Raw genomic sequence first — 17,033 nt, 5'->3', positions numbered from 1 at the left:
TATATATTATAATAATAATACAATTATGGATGGACGGACTGCCTGCCGACTGCCGACACAGAGGTAGCCACAGCCGTGAACTACCGCACTGTACACTGGTTGATAAAGAGATAGTAGTATACTCGTAACAACTAGTATGACACTATGACGACGGTATAAAGAATGAAAAAAAAACCACGGTTAGGTGGTATATATTATAATAATAATACAATTATGGATGGACGGACTGCCTGCCGACTGCCGACACAGAGGTAGCCACAGCCGTGAACTACCGCACTGTACACTGGTTGATAAAGAGATAGTAGTATACTCGTAACAACTAGTATGACACTATGACGACGGTATAAAGAATGAAAAAAAAACCACGGTTAGGTGGTATATATTATAATAATAATACAATTATGGATGGACGGACTGCCTGCCGACTGCCGACACAGAGGTAGCCACAGCCGTGAACTACCGCACTGTACACTGGTTGATAAAGAGATAGTAGTATACTCGTAACAACTAGTATGACACTATGACGACGGTATAAAGAATGAAAAAAAAACCACGGTTAGGTGGTATATATTATAATAATAATACAATTATGGATGGACGGACTGCCTGCCGACTGCCGACACAGAGGTAGCCACAGCCGTGAACTACCGCACTGTACACTGGTTGATAAAGAGATAGTAGTATACTCGTAACAACTAGTATGACACTATGACGGTATAAAGAATGAAAAAAAAACCACGGTTAGGTGGTATATATTATAATAATAATACAATTATGGATGGACGGACTGCCTGCCGACTGCCGACACAGAGGTAGCCACAGCCGTGAACTACCGCACTGTACACTGGTTGATAAAGAGATAGTAGTATACTCGTAACAACTAGTATGACACTATGACGACGGTATAAAGAAAGAAAAAAAAATACCACGGTTAGGTGGTATATATTGTAATACAATTATGGATGGACGGACTGCCTGCCGAGTTCCGACTGCCGACACAGAGGTAGCCACAGCCGTGAACTACCGCACTGTACTGTGTCTGCTGCTAATATAGACTGGTTGATAAAGAGATAGTATACAATACATACAACAATATACTACTATACTGGTGGTCAGGCACTGGTCACCACTAGTCACACTGGCAGTGGCACTCCTGCAGCAAAAGTGTGCACTGTTTAATTTTAAATTAATATAATATTATGTACTCCTGGGGGCTCCTGCTTTAACAACCTGCAGTGCTCCCCAGTCTCCCCCACAATTATTATAAGCTTTGCCTTTTATACATTGATGTGCAGCACACTGGGCTGAGCTGAGTGCACACAGACTGAGTCACACTGTGTGACTGGCTGCTGCTGTGTATCGTTTTTTTTCAGGCAGAGAACGGATATAGCAGAGAACGGATATATTATATTAAAATAAATAAAAGTTAACTAACAACAACTGCACTGGTCACTGTGGTAAACTCTGTCTGACTCTGCACAATCTCTCTCTCTCTTCTAATCTAATTTCTAATGGAGAGGACGCCAGCCACGTCCTCTCCCTATCAATCTCAATGCACGTGTGAAAATGGCGGCGACGCGCGGCTCCTTATATAGAATCCGAGTCTCGCGAGAATCCGACAGCGTCATGATGACGTTCGGGCGCGCTCGGGTTAACCGAGCAAGGCGGGAGGATCCGAGTCTGCTCGGACCCGTGAAAAAAACATGAAGTTCGTGCGGGTTCGGTTTCAGAGAAACCGAACCCGCTCATCTCTAATTACAATGCAGCATTTTGGTGACCAACAGTATATAGTTGTACAGTAGGCCATTGCGGTATCTTGCAGCTCTGTGTCACTGCAAGTATCCATTCCATATCTGTGCTGCATTATTGTGAGCAGTATATAGTAGGACAGTGCAGCATTTTGGTGACCAGCAGTATACATATATAGTACAGTACAGTAGGCCATTTCTGTATCTTGCAGCTCTGTGTCACTGCAAGTATCCATTCCATATCTGTGCTGCATTTTTGTGAGCAGTATATATAGTATTACAGTGCAGCATTTTGGTGATCAACAGTATGTAGTTGTACAGTAGGCCATTGCTGTATCTTGCAGCTATGTGTCACTGGAAGTATCCATTCCATATCTATGCTGCATTATTGTGAGCAGTATATAGTAGGACAGTGCAGCATTTTGGTGACCAGCAGTATACATATATAGTACAGTACAGTAGACCATTGCTTTATCTTGCAGCTCTGTGTCTCTTCTAGTATCCTGATCAGTGCTCAATATCTGCTGCATTGTTGTGACCAGTATGTATACTGTACTGTGCGACGTGTGTTATACACCTGGTGATTATACATCCTGTAATCTGTACTGAGCGATGTGTGAGATACACCTTGGGATTATACACCCTGTATACTGTACTGAGCGATGTGTGAGATACACCTGGGGATTATACACCCTATATTATTATTATTATTATTATTATTATTATCCTTTATTTATATGGCGCCACAAGGGTTCCGCAGCGCCCAATTACACAGTACATACATAATCAAACAGGAAAACAGCAACTTATAGTTGATGACAGTATAGGACAAGTACAGGGTAAATAAACATAGTTACATCAGCAGATGACACTGGAATAAGTATCAGGTGGCAGAAAACTGCTGGATGTGGTACAGTTGAAGATTATTAAAGTAAGACAAAGGATAAGCACATGAGGGAAGAGGACACTGCTCGTGAGAGCTTACAATCTAAAGGGGAGGGGTAGACAGACATGGGTGACACAGATGGGGTACATAGAGAACATGGAACAGAGGGTTAGGATGAGATTTGGCTGGGTTTGGTGAAGAAGTGGACCCCCAGAAGGCACAAGTCAATACTTAACATTGCAACATTTTACTGGACTATGCAGGAGTAAATTAAAAATAGCGGAAAATAAAAAATCAAAAAAGAATCGATAACTTCTACCGCTTTCAAAAAGGTCAAAGGAAGCTGAAATAATGGACAACTACCTCATGGAAGCCAGATACAGTATACCAAACAGTACTTAGCAGAGTTAGGAATGAGTGCTTATGAACTACAGTAACATTTTGTCATAATATTTCAGAAACTGCATGGCTGGTCTCTTGCACTCTTTTGCTCTAATACACCACCTGCTTTAGGATTTATATTCAAAAACATTATGTCTCCATAATACCAAAAACATCAGTCTTCTTGGAAAGTGGTTTGTTCCTTTGTAAGGGAAAGAGAACAAACGTTCTCAAACAACGGTTTCTCAATTTCTTTTTCCTCTGGGAAGGGATTGTGGATTCGCAGGAATATCTGAGCATTTCTGTAATCAGAAAGCAGCAACTTTCTACAAATGTTTATGAATAATTCCAGTGATTTTGTCATTTTCTTCCAGTGATTTGGACCAATAATACTATTGATTAGAACGAATAATTCCAGTGATTTTGTCATTTTCTTCCAATGATTTGGACCAATAATACCATTGATTAGAACCAATAATTCCAGTGATTTTGTCATTTTCTTCCAGTGATTTGGACCAATAATACCATTGATTAGAACGAATAATTCCAGTGATTTTGTCATTTTCTTCCAGTGATTTGGACCAATAATACCATTGATTAGAACGAATAATTCCAGTGATATTGAGGTGTTTGTGTCGCTTAGCTTAGCCGTCCAGCGACCACAGTGCACCTCTTTTTCTCTTTTCTTTGCATCATGTGCTGTTTGGGGCCAATTTTTTTAAGTGCCATACTGTCTGACACTGCAATGCCACTCCTAGATGGGCCAGGTGTTTGTGCCGCCCTCTTGGGTCGCTTTGCTTAGTCATCCAGCGACCTCGGTGCAAATTTTAGGACTGAAAATAGTATTGTGAGGTGTGAGGTGTTCAGAATAGACTGGAAATGAGTGGAAATTGTGGTTATTGAGGTTAATAATACGATAGGATCAAAATTACCCCCAAATTCTATGATTTAAGCTGTTTTTGAGGGGGTTTTGGAAAAAAAACACCCAAATCCGACAAAAAAATTTCAGGGATGTTTTGTCAAAACTAGAGATGAGCGGGTTCGGTTTCTCTGAATCCGAACCCGCACGAACTTCATGTTTTTTTTCACGGGTCCGAGCGACTCGGATCTTCCCGCCTTGCTCGGTTAACCCGAGCGCGCCCGAACGTCATCATGACGCTGTCGGATTCTCGCGAGACTCGGATTCTATATAAGGAGCCGCGCGTCGCCGCCATTTTCACACGTGCATTGAGATTGATAGGGAGAGGACGTGGCTGGCGTCCTCTCCATTTAGATTAGAAGAGAGAGAGAGAGAGATTGACCTGATTTACTGGAGATTAGGAGTACTGTAGAACTGTAGAGAGTGCAGAGTTTACTAGTGACTGACCACAGTGACCACCAGACAGTGCAGTTTTATTTAATATATCCGTTCTCTGCCTGAAAAAAACGATACACAGTGACTCAGTCACATACCATATCTGTGTGCACTGCTCAGCCCAGTGTGCTGCATCATCTATGTATATATCTGACTGTGCTCAGCTCACACATCTTATAATTGTGGGGGAGACTGGGGAGCACTGCAGTGCCAGTTATAGGTTATAGCAGGAGCCAGGAGTACATATTATTATTAAAATTAAACAGTGCACACTTTTGCTGCAGGAGTGCCACTGCCAGTGTGACTGACCAGTGACCTGACCACACTGACCACCAGTATAGTTAGTAGTATAGTATACTATATTGTGATTGCCTGAAAAAGTTAAACACTCGTATCTGACTGTGCTCAGCTCACACATCTTATAATTGTGGGGGAGACTGGGGAGCACTGCAGTGCCAGTTATAGGTTATAGCAGGAGCCAGGAGTACATATTATTATTAAAATTAAACAGTGCACACTTTTGCTGCAGGAGTGCCACTGCCAGTGTGACTGACCAGTGACCTGACCACACTGACCACCAGTATAGTTAGTAGTATAGTATACTATATTGTGATTGCCTGAAAAAGTTAAACACTCGTCGTGTGACTTCACTTGTGTGGTGTTTTTTTTTTTATTCTATAAAAAACTCATTCTGCTGACAGACAGTGTCCAGCAGGTCCGTCATTATATAATATATACCTGTCCGGCTGCAGTAGTGATATATATATATTTTTTATATCATTATTTATCATCCAGTCGCAGCAGACACAGTACGGTAGTTCACGGCTGTAGCTACCTCTGTGTCGGCACTCGGCAGTCCGTCCATAATTGTATACCACCTACCCGTGGTTTTTTTTTCTTTCTTCTTTATACATACATACTACTACTACATCTCTTTATCAACCAGTCTATATTAGCAGCAGACACAGTACAGTACGGTAGTCCACGGCTGTAGCTACCTCTGTGTCGGCACTCGGCAGTCCGTCCATAATTGTATACCACCTACCCATGGTTTTTTTTTCTTTCTTCTTTATACATACATACTACTACTACTACATCTCTTTATCAACCAGTCTATATTAGCAGCAGACACAGTACAGTACGGTAGTCCACGGCTGTAGCTACCTCTGTGTCGGCACTGGGCAGTCCATCCATAATTGTATACCACCTACCCGTGGTTTTTTTTTCTTTCTTCTTTATACATACATACTACTACTACATCTCTTTATCAACCAGTCTATATTAGCAGCAGACACAGTACAGTACGGTAGTCCACGGCTGTAGCTACCTCTGTGTCGGCACTGGGCAGTCCGTCCATAATTGTATACCACCTACCCGTGGTTTTTTTTTCTTTCTTCTTTATACATACATACTACTACTACTACATCTCTTTATCAACCAGTCTATATTAGCAGCAGACACAGTACAGTACGGTAGTCCACGGCTGTAGCTACCTCTGTGTCGGCACTGGGCAGTCCGTCCATAATTATATACCACCTACCCGTGGTTTTTTTTTCTTTCTTCTTTATACATACATACTACTACTACTACATCTCTTTATCAACCAGTCTATATTAGCAGCAGACACAGTACAGTACGGTAGTCCACGGCTGTAGCTACCTCTGTGTCGGCACTGGGCAGTCCGTCCATAATTGTATACCACCTACCGTGGTTTTTTTTTCTTTCTTCTTTATATATACATACTACTACTACATCTCTTTATCAACCAGTCTATATTAGCAGCAGACACAGTACAGTACGGTAGTCCACGGCTGTAGCTACCTCTGTGTCGGCACTGGGCAGTCCGTCCATAATTGTATACCACCTACCCGTGTTTTTTTTTTCTTTCTTCTTTATACATACATACTACTACTACTACTACATCTCTTTATCAACCAGTCTATATTAGCAGCAGACACAGTACAGTACGGTAGTCCACGGCTGTAGCTACCTCTGTGTCGGCACTGGGCAGTCCGTCCATAATTGTATACCACCTACCCGTGGTTTTTTTTTCTTTCTTCTTTATACATACATACTACTACTACTACTACATCTCTTTATCAACCAGTCTATATTAGCAGCAGACACAGTACAGTACGGTAGTCCACGGCTGTAGCTACCTCTGTGTCGGCACTGGGCAGTCCGTCCATAATTGTATACCACCTACCCGTGGTTTTTTTTTCTTTCTTCTTTATACATACATACTACTACTACATCTCTTTATCAACCAGTCTATATTAGCAGCAGACACAGTACAGTACGGTAGTCCACGGCTGTAGCTACCTCTGTGTCGGCACTCAGCAGTCCATCCATAATTGTATACTAGTATCCATCCATCTCCATTGTTTACCTGAGGTGCCTTTTAGTTGTGCCTATTAAAATATGGAGAACAAAAATGTTGAGGTTCCAAAATTAGGGAAAGATCAAGATCCACTTCCACCTCGTGCTGAAGCTGCTGCCACTAGTCATGGCCGAGACGATGAAATGCCAGCAACGTCGTCTGCCAAGGCCGATGCCCAATGTCATAGTACAGAGCATGTCAAATCCAAAACACCAAATATCAGTAAAAAAAGGACTCCAAAACCTAAAATAAAAATTGTCGGAGGAGAAGCGTAAACTTGCCAATATGCCATTTACCACACGGAGTGGCAAGGAACGGCTGAGGCCCTGGCCTATGTTCATGGCTAGTGGTTCAGCTTCACATGAGGATGGAGGCACTCAGCCTCTCGCTAGAAAAATGAAAAGACTCAAGCTGGCAAAAGCAGTAGCACCGCAAAGAACTGTGCGTTCTTCGAAATCCCAAATCCACAAGGAGAGTCCAATTGTGTCGGTTGCGATGCCTGACCTTCCCAACACTGGACGTGAAGAGCATGCGCCTTCCACCATTTGCACGCCCCCTGCAAGTGCTGGAAGGAGCACCCGCAGTCCAGTTCCTGATAGTCAGATTGAAGATGTCAGTGTTGAAGTACACCAGGATGAGGAGGATATGGGTGTTGCTGGCGCTGGGGAGGAAATTGACCAGGAGGATTCTGATGGTGAGGTGGTTTGTTTAAGTCAGGCACCCGGGGAGACACCTGTTGTCCGTGGGAGGAATAGGGCCGTTGACATGCCTGGTGAAAATACCAAAAAAATCAGCTCTTCGGTGTGGAAGTATTTCACCAGAAATGCGGACAACAGGTGTCAAGCCGTGTGTTCCCTTTGTCAAGCTGTAATAAGTAGGGGTAAGGACGTTAACCACCTCGGAACATCCTCCCTTATACGTCACCTGCAGCGCATTCATAATAAGTCAGTGACATGTTCAAAAACTTGGGCCGACAGCGGAAGCAGTCCACTGACCAGTAAATCCCTTCCTCTTGTAACCAAGCTCACGCAAACCACCCCACCAACTCCCTCAGTGTCAATTTCCTCCTTCCCCAGGAATGCCAATAGTCCTGCAGGCCATGTCACTGGCAATTCTGACGAGTCCTCTCCTGCCTGGGATTCCTCCGATGCATCCTTGCGTGTAACGCCTACTGCTGCTGGCGCTGCTGTTGTTGCTGCTGGGAGTCGATGGTCATCCCAGAGGGGAAGTCGTAAGCCCACTTGTACTACTTCCAGTAAGCAATTGACTGTCCAACAGTCCTTTGCGAGGAAGATGAAATATCACAGCAGTCATCCTGTTGCAAAGCGGATAACTGAGTCCTTGACAACTATGTTGGTGTTAGACGTGCGTCCGGTATCCGCCGTTAGTTCACAGGGAACTAGACAATTTATTGAGGCAGTGTGCCCCCGTTACCAAATACCATCTAGGTTCCACTTCTGTAGGCAGGCGATACCGAGAATGTACACGGACGTCAGAAAAAGACTCACCAGTGTCCTAAAAAATGCAGTTGTACCCAATGTCCACTTAACCACGGACATGTGGACAAGTGGAGCAGGGCAGGGTCAGGACTATATGACTGTGACAGCCCACTGGGTAGATGTATGGACTCCCGCCGCAAGAACAGCAGCGGCGGCACCAGTAGCAGCATCTCGCAAACGCCAACTCTTTCCTAGGCAGGCTACGCTTTGTATCACCGCTTTCCAGAATACGCACACAGCTGAAAACCTCTTACGGCAACTGAGGAAGATCATCGCAGAATGGCTTACCCCAATTGGACTCTCCTGTGGATTTGTGGCATCGGACAACGCCAGCAATATTGTGTGTGCATTAAATATGGGCAAATTCCAGCACGTCCCATGTTTTGCACATACCTTGAATTTGGTGGTGCAGAATTTTTTTTAAAACGACAGGGGCGTGCAAGAGATGCTGTCGGTGGCCAGAAGAATTGCGGGACACTTTCGGCGTACAGGCACCACGTACAGAAGACTGGAGCACCACCAAAAACTACTGAACCTGCCCTGCCATCATCTGAAGCAAGAAGTGGTAACGAGGTGGAATTCAACCCTCTATATGCTTCAGAGGTTGGAGGAGCAGCAAAAGGCCATTCAAGCCTATACAATTGAGCACGATATAGGAGGTGGAATGCACCTGTCTCAAGTGCAGTGGAGAATGATTTCAACGTTGTGCAAGGTTCTGATGCCCTTTGAACTTGCCACACGTGAAGTCAGTTCAGACACTGCCAGCCTGAGTCAGGTCATTCCCCTCATCAGGCTTTTGCAGAAGAAGCTGGAGACATTGAAGGAGGAGCTAACACGGAGCGATTCCGCTAGGCATGTGGGACTTGTGGATGGAGCCCTTAATTCGCTTAACAAGGATTCACGGGTGGTCAATCTGTTGAAATCAGAGCACTACATTTTGGCCACCGTGCTCGATCCTAGATTTAAAACCTACCTTGGATCTCTCTTTCCGGCAGACACAAGTCTGCTGGGGTTGAAAGACCTGCTGGTGAGAAAATTGTCAAGTCAAGCGGAACGCGACCTGTCAACATCTCCTCCTTCACATTCTCCCGCAACTGGGGGTGCGAGGAAAAGGCTCAGAATTCCGAGCCCACCCGCTGGCGGTGATGCAGGGCAGTCTGGAGCGACTGCTGATGCTGACATCTGGTCCGGACTGAAGGACCTGACAACGATTACGGACATGTCGTCTACTGTCACTGCATATGATTCTCTCAACATTGAAAGAATGGTGGAGGATTATATGAGTGACCGCATCCAAGTAGGCACGTCACACAGTCCGTACTTATACTGGCAGGAAAAAGAGGCAATTTGGAGGCCCTTGCACAAACTGGCTTTATTCTACCTAAGTTGCCCTCCCACAAGTGTGTACTCCGAAAGAGTGTTTAGTGCCGCCGCTCACCTTGTCAGCAATCGGCGTACGAGGTTACATCCAGAAAATGTGGAGAAGATGATGTTCATTAAAATGAATTATAATCAATTCCTCCGCGGAGACATTGACCAGCAGCAATTGCCTCCACAAAGTACACAGGGAGCTGAGATGGTGGATTCCAGTGGGGACGAATTGATAATCTGTGAGGAGGGGGATGTACACGGTGATATATCGGAGGATGATGATGAGGTGGACATCTTGCCTCTGTAGAGCCAGTTTGTGCAAGGAGAGATTAATTGCTTCTTTTTTGGGGGGGGTCCAAACCAACCCGTCATATCAGTCACAGTCGTGTGGCAGACCCTGTCACTGAAATGATGGGTTGGTTAAAGTGTGCATGTCCTGTTTTGTTTATACAACATAAGGGTGGGTGGGAGGGCCCAAGGACAATTCCATCTTGCACCTCTTTTTTCTTTTATTTTTCTTTGCGTCATGTGCTGTTTGGGGAGGGTTTTTTGGAAGGGACATCCTGCGTGACACTGCAGTGCCACTCCTAAATGGGCCCGGTGTTTGTGTCGGCCACTAGGGTCACTTATCTTACTCACACAGTCAGCTACCTCATTGCGCCTCTTTTTTTCTTTGCGTCATGTGCTGTTTGGGGAGGGTTTTTTGGAAGGGACATCCTGCGTGACACTGCAGTGCCACTCCTAAATGGGCCCGGTGTTTGTGTCGGCCACTACGGTCGCTAATCTTACTCACACAGCTACCTCATTGCGCCTCTTTTTTTCTTTGCGTCATGTGCTGTTTGGGGAGGGTTTTTTGGAAGGGACATCCTGCGTGACACTGCAGTGCCACTCCTAAATGGGCCCGGTGTTTGTGTCGGCCACTAGGGTCGCTTATCTTACTCACACAGTCAGCTACCTCATTGCGCCTCTTTTTTTCTTTGCGTCATGTGCTGTTTGGGGAGTGTTTTTTGGAAGGGCCATCCTGCGTGACACTGCAGTGCCACTCCTAGATGGGCCCGGTGTTTGTGTCGGCCACTAGGGTCGCTAATCTTACTCACACAGCTACCTCATTGCGCCTCTTTTTTTCTTTGCGTCATGTGCTGTTTGGGGAGGGTTTTTTGGAAGGGACATCCTGCGTGACACTGCAGTGCCACTCCTAAATGGGCCCGGTGTTTGTGTCGGCCACTAGGGTCGCTAATCTTACTCACACAGCTACCTCATTGCGCCTCTTTTTTTCTTTGCGTCATGTGCTGTTTGGGGAGGGTTTTTTGGAAGGGACATCCTGCGTGACACTGCAGTGCCACTCCTAGATGGGCCAGGTGTTTGTGTCGGCCACTAGGGTCGCTTAGCTTAGTCATCCAGCGACCTCGGTGCAAATTTTAGGACTAAAAATAATATTGTGAGGTGTGAGGTATTCAGAATAGACTGAAAATGAGTGGAAATTATGGTTTTTGAGGTTAATAATAATATGGGATCAAAATGACCCCCAAATTCTATGATTTAAGCTGTTTTTTAGGGTTTTTTGAAAAAAACACCCGAATCCAAAACACACCCGAATCCGACAAAAAAAATTCGGTGAGGTTTTGCCAAAACGCGGTCGAACCCAAAACACGGCCGCGGAACCGAACCCAAAACCAAAACACAAAATCCGAAAAATTTCAGGCGCTCATCACTAGTCAAACGCGTCCGAATCCAAAACACGGCCGCGGAACTGATTCCAAAACCAAAACACAAAACCCGAAACATTTCCGGTGCACATCTCTAATATGTTTGTACATTTGGTTTCGTTTATCATCTGTTTTATATGGTGTCTTGTTTTGTGTTTTTGCTTCTCAGATGCTGCATCGGAGGTCTGGGTGCTGCAGGGAGCCCTGTCTCACTGTCTGAGACGTAGGCAGCCAGCCGGTGGAATGCACACGGAAGCGTCTCCATGATAACGGTGGCCAGGTCATCGGAAGTGCGTCATAGGGGACTTCCGCTGGACGGGCTCCGGTGAGCGGCGGGGAGCGCGAAATGTGGGATCTCTGGGGCTATTTATGTGGGTAAGTTTGTTATGTCTGGTTGCTGTAGAATTTTGTATTGTCCTGAGGACGGAGCTGAGGCTCCGAAAATGTTTGACTTCAATACATACATTTATGCATTTGCTGAGTCTCTGAGTGCCTGCATCTTTCTGGAGTGGATATCTATACTACATGGTGGAGCACCTGAGCAGTTGGAGTGGTCTATAGGAGTGCCGGCAGACTGTCGATAAGTATATATATATATTAGTGATGTGCACCGGACATTTTTCGGGTTTTGTGTTTTGGTTTTGGATTCGGTTCCGCGGCCGTGTTTTGGATTCGGACGCGTTTTGGCAAAACCTCACCGAAAATTTTTTGTCGGATTCGGGTGTGTTTTGGATTCGGGTGTTTTTTACAAAAAACCCTAAAAAACCGCTTAAATCATAGAAATTGGGGGTCATTTTGATCCCATAGTATTATTAACCTCAATAACCATAATTTCCACTCATTTCCAGTCTATTCTGAACACCTCACACCTCACAATATTATTTTTAGTCCTAAAATTTGCACCGAGGTTGCTGGATGGCTAAGCTAAGCGACACAAGTGGCCGACACAAACACCTGGCCCATCTAGGAGTGGCACTGCAGTGTCAGGCAGGATAGCACTTCAAAAAAATAGTCCCCAAACAGCACATGATGCAAAGAAAAAAAGAGGCGCACCAAGATCGCTGTGTGACTAAGCTAAGCGACACAAGTGGCCGACACAAACACCTGGCCCATCTAGGAGTGGCACTGCAGTGTCAGGCAGGATGGCACTTCAAAAAAATTGTCCCCAAACAGCACATGATGCAAAGAAAAAAAGAGGCGCACCAAGGTCGCTGTGTGACTAAGCTAAGCGACACAAGTGGCCGACACAAACACCTGGCCCATCTAGGAGTGGCACTGCAGTGTCAGGCAGGATGGCACTTCAAAAAAATTGTCCCCAAACAGCACATGATGCAAAGAAAAATTAAAGAAAAAAGAGGTGCAAGATGGAATTGTCCTTGGGCCCTCCCACCCACCCTTATGTTGTATAAACAGGACATGTACACTTTAACGAACCCATCATTTCAGCGACAGGTCTGCCACATGACTGTGACTGAAATGACTGGTTGGTTTGGGCCCCCACCAAAAAAAGAGGCAATCAATCTCTCCTTGCACAAACTGGCTCTACAGAGGCAAGATGTCCACCTCATCATCATCCTCCGATTCCTCACCCCTTTCACTGTGTACATCCCCCTCCTCACAGATTATTCATTCGTCCCCACTGGAATCCACCATCTCAGGTTCCTGTGTACTTTGTGGAGGCAATTGCTGCTGGTGAATGTCTCCACGGAGGAATTGATTATAATTCATTTTGATGAACATCATCTTCTCCACATTTTCTGGAGGTAACCTCGTACGCCGATTGCTGAAAAGGTGAGCGGCTGCACTAAACACTCTTTCAGAGTACACAATGGAGGGAGGGCAACTTAGGTAGAATAAAGCCAGTTTGTGCAAGGGCCTCCAAATTGTCTCTTTTTCCTGCCAGTATACGTACAGTCCGTACTTGTATGCGGTCACTCATATAATCCTCCACCATTCTTTCAATGGTGAGAGAATCATATGAAGTGACAGTAGATGACATGTCAGTAATCGTTGGCAGGTCCTTCAGTCCGGACCAGATGTCAGCACTCGCTCCAGACTGCCCTGCATCACCGCCAGCGGGTGGGCTCTGAATTCTTAGCCTTTTCCTCGCACCCCCAGTTGCGGGAGAATGTGAAGGAGGAGATGGTGACGGGTCACGTTCCGCTTGACTTGACAATTTTCTCACCAGCAGGTCTTTGAACCTCTGCAGACTTGTGTCTGCCAGAAAGAGAGATACAATGTAGGTTTTAAATCTAGGATCGAGCACGGTGGCCAAAATGTAGTGCTCTGATTTCAACAGATTGACCACCCGTGAATCCTGGTTAAGCGAATTAAGGGCTCCATCCACAAGTCCCACATGCCTAGCGGAATCGCTCTGTTTTAGCTCCTCCTTCAATGTCTCCAGCTTCTTCTGCAAAAGCCTGATGAGGGGAATGACCTGACTCAGGCTGGCAGTGTCTGAACTGACTTCACGTGTGGCAAGTTCAAAGGGTTGCAGAACCTTGCACAACGTTGAAATCATTCTCCACTGCGCTTGAGTCAGGTGCATTCCCCCTCCTTTGCCTATATCGTGGCCAGATGTATAGGCTTGCATGGCCTTTTGCTGCTCCTCCATCCTCTGAAGCATATAGAGGGTTGAATTCCACCTCGCTACCACCTCTTGCTTCAGATGATGGCAGGGCAGGTTCAGGACTGTTTGGTGGTGCTCCAGTCTTCTGTACGCGGTGGCTGAATGCCAAAAGTGGCCCGCAATTCTTCGGTCCACCGACAGCATCTCTTGCACGCCCCTGTCGTTTTTTAAATAATTCTGCACCACCAAATTCAATGTATGTGCAAAACATGGGACGTGCTGGAATTTGCCCACATGTAATACACGCACAATATTGCTGGCATTGTCCGATGTCACAAATCCCCAGGAGAGTCCAATTGGGGTAAGCCATTCTGCGATGATCTTCCTCAGTTTCCGTATGAGGTTGTCAGCTGTGTGCCTCTTCTGGAAAGCGGTGATACAAAGCGTAGCCTGCCTAGGAACGAGTTGGCGTTTGCGAGATGCTGCTACTGGTGCCGCCGCTGCAGTTCTTGCTGCGGGAGGCAATACATCTACCCAGTGGGCTGTCACAGTCATATAGTCCTGAGTCTGCCCTGCTCCACTTGTCCACATGTCCGTGGTTAAGTGGACATTGGGTACAACTGCATTTTTTAGGACACTGGTGACTCTTTTTCTGAGGTCTGTGTACATTTTCGGTACCGCCTGCCTAGAGAAATGGAATCCAGATGGTATTTGGTACCGGGGACACAGTACCTCAATCAAGTCTCTAGTTGCCTCTGAATTAACGGTGGATACCGGAACCACGTTTCTCATCGCCCAGGCTGCCAAGGCCTGAGTTATCTGCTTTGCAGCAGGATGACTGCTGTGATATTTCATCTTCCTCGCAAAGGACTGTTGGACAGTCAATTGCTTACTGGAAGTAGTACAAGTGGTCTTCCGACTTCCCCTCTGGGATGACGATCGACTCCCAGCAGCTACAACAGCAGCGCCAGCAGCAGTAGGCGTTACACTCAAGAAAGCATTGGAGGAATCCCAGGCAGGAGAGGACTCGTCAGACTTGCCAGTGACATGGCCTGCAGGACTATTGGCTTTCCTGGGTAAGGAGGAAATTGACACTGAGGGAGCTGGTGGTGTGGTTTGCAGGAGCTTGGTTACAAGAGGAAGGGATTTAGTGGTCAGTGGACTGCTTCCGCTGTCACCCAAAGTTTTTGAACTTGTCACTGACTTATGATGAATGCGCTGCATGTGACGTATAAGGGAGGATGTTCCGAGGTGGTTAACGTCCTTACCCCTACTTATTACAGCTTGCCAAAGGCAACACACGGCTTGACACCTGTTGTCCGCATTTGTGTTGAAATAATTCCACACCGAAGAGCTGATTTTTTTTGTATTTTTACCAGGCATGTCAATGGCCATATTCGTCCCACGGACAACAGGTGTCTCCCCGGGTGCCTGACTTAAACAAACCACCTCACCATCAGAATCCTCCTTGTCAATTTCCTCCCCAGCGCCAGCAACACCCATATCCTCATCCTGGTGTACTTCAACAGTGACATCTTCAATTTGACTATCAGGAACTGGACTGCGGGTGCTCCTTCCAGCACTTGCAGGGGGCGTGCAAATGGTGGAAGGCGCAAGCTCTTCCCGTCCAGTGTTGGGAAGGTCAGGCATCGCAACCGACACAATTGGACTCTCCTTGGGGATTTGTGATTTAGAAGAACGCACAGTTCTTTGATGTGCTTTTGCCAGCTTAAGTCTTTTCATTTTTCTAGCGAGAGGATGAGTGCTTCCAACCTCATGTGAATCTGAACCACTAGCCATGAACATAGGCCAGGGCCTCAGCCGTTCCTTGCCACTCCGTGTCGTAAATGGCATATTGGCAAGTTTACGCTTCTCATCAGATGCTTTCAATTTTGATTTTTGGGTCATTTTACTGAACTTTTGTTTTTTGGATTTTACATGCTCTCTACTATGACATTGGGCATCGGCCTTGGCAGACGACGTTGATGGCATTTCATCGTCTCGGCCATGACTAGTGGCAGCAGCTTCAGCACGAGGTGTAAGTGGATCTTGATCTTTCCCTATTTTAACCTCCACATTTTTGTTCTCCATTTTTTAATGTTTGGAATTATATGCCAGTATCAATAGCAATGGCCTACTACTATATATACTGCGCACAACTGAAATGCACCACAGGTATGGATGGATAGTATACTTGACGACACAGAGGTAGGTAGAGCAGTGGCCTTCCGTACCGTACTGCTATATATACTGGTGGTCACTGTGTCAGCAAACTGCAAAACTAAAATGCACCACAGGTATAGAATCTAGATGGATAGTATACTTAATGATGACACAGAGGTAGGTACAGCAGTGGCCTTCCGTACCGTACTGCTATAAATAGTATACTGGTGGTCACTGTGTCAGCAAACTCCAAAACTAAAATGCACCACAGGTATAGAATGTAGATGGATAGTAAACTTAATGATGACACAGAGGTAGGTACAGCAGTAGCCTACCGTACCGTACTGCTATATATAGTATACTGGTGGTCACTGTGTCAGCAAACTGCAAAACTAAAATGCACCACAGGTATAGAATGTAGATGGATAGTATACTTAATGACGACACAGAGGTAGGTACAGCAGTGGCCTTCCGTACCGTACTGCTATATATAGTATACTGGTGGTCACTGTGTCAGCAAACTGCAAAACTAAAATGCACCACAGGTATAGAATGTAGATGGATAGTATACTTAATGACGACACAGAGGTAGGTACAGCAGTGGCCTTCCGTACCGTACTGCTATATATAGTATACTGGTGGTCACTGTGTCAGCAAACTGCAAAACTAAAATGCACCACAGGTATAGAATGTAGATGGATAGTTTACTTAATGATGACACAGAGGTAGGTACAGCAGTGGCCTTCCGTACCGTACTGCTATATATAGTATACTGGTGGTCACTGTGTCAGCAAACTGCAAAACTAAAATGCACCACAGGTATAGAATGTAGATGGATAGTATACTTAATGACGACACAGAGGTAGGTACAGCAGTGGCCTTCCGTACCGTACTGCTATATATAGTATACTGGTGGTCACTGTGTCAGCAAATTGCAAAACTAAAATGCACCACAGGTATAGAATGTAGATGGATA

This window comes from Pseudophryne corroboree, chromosome 2 (assembly GCF_028390025.1).
Source record: "Pseudophryne corroboree isolate aPseCor3 chromosome 2, aPseCor3.hap2, whole genome shotgun sequence".
NCBI classification, from domain to species: Eukaryota; Metazoa; Chordata; class Amphibia; order Anura; family Myobatrachidae; genus Pseudophryne; species Pseudophryne corroboree.
This window is presented reverse-complemented; position numbering follows the sequence as displayed.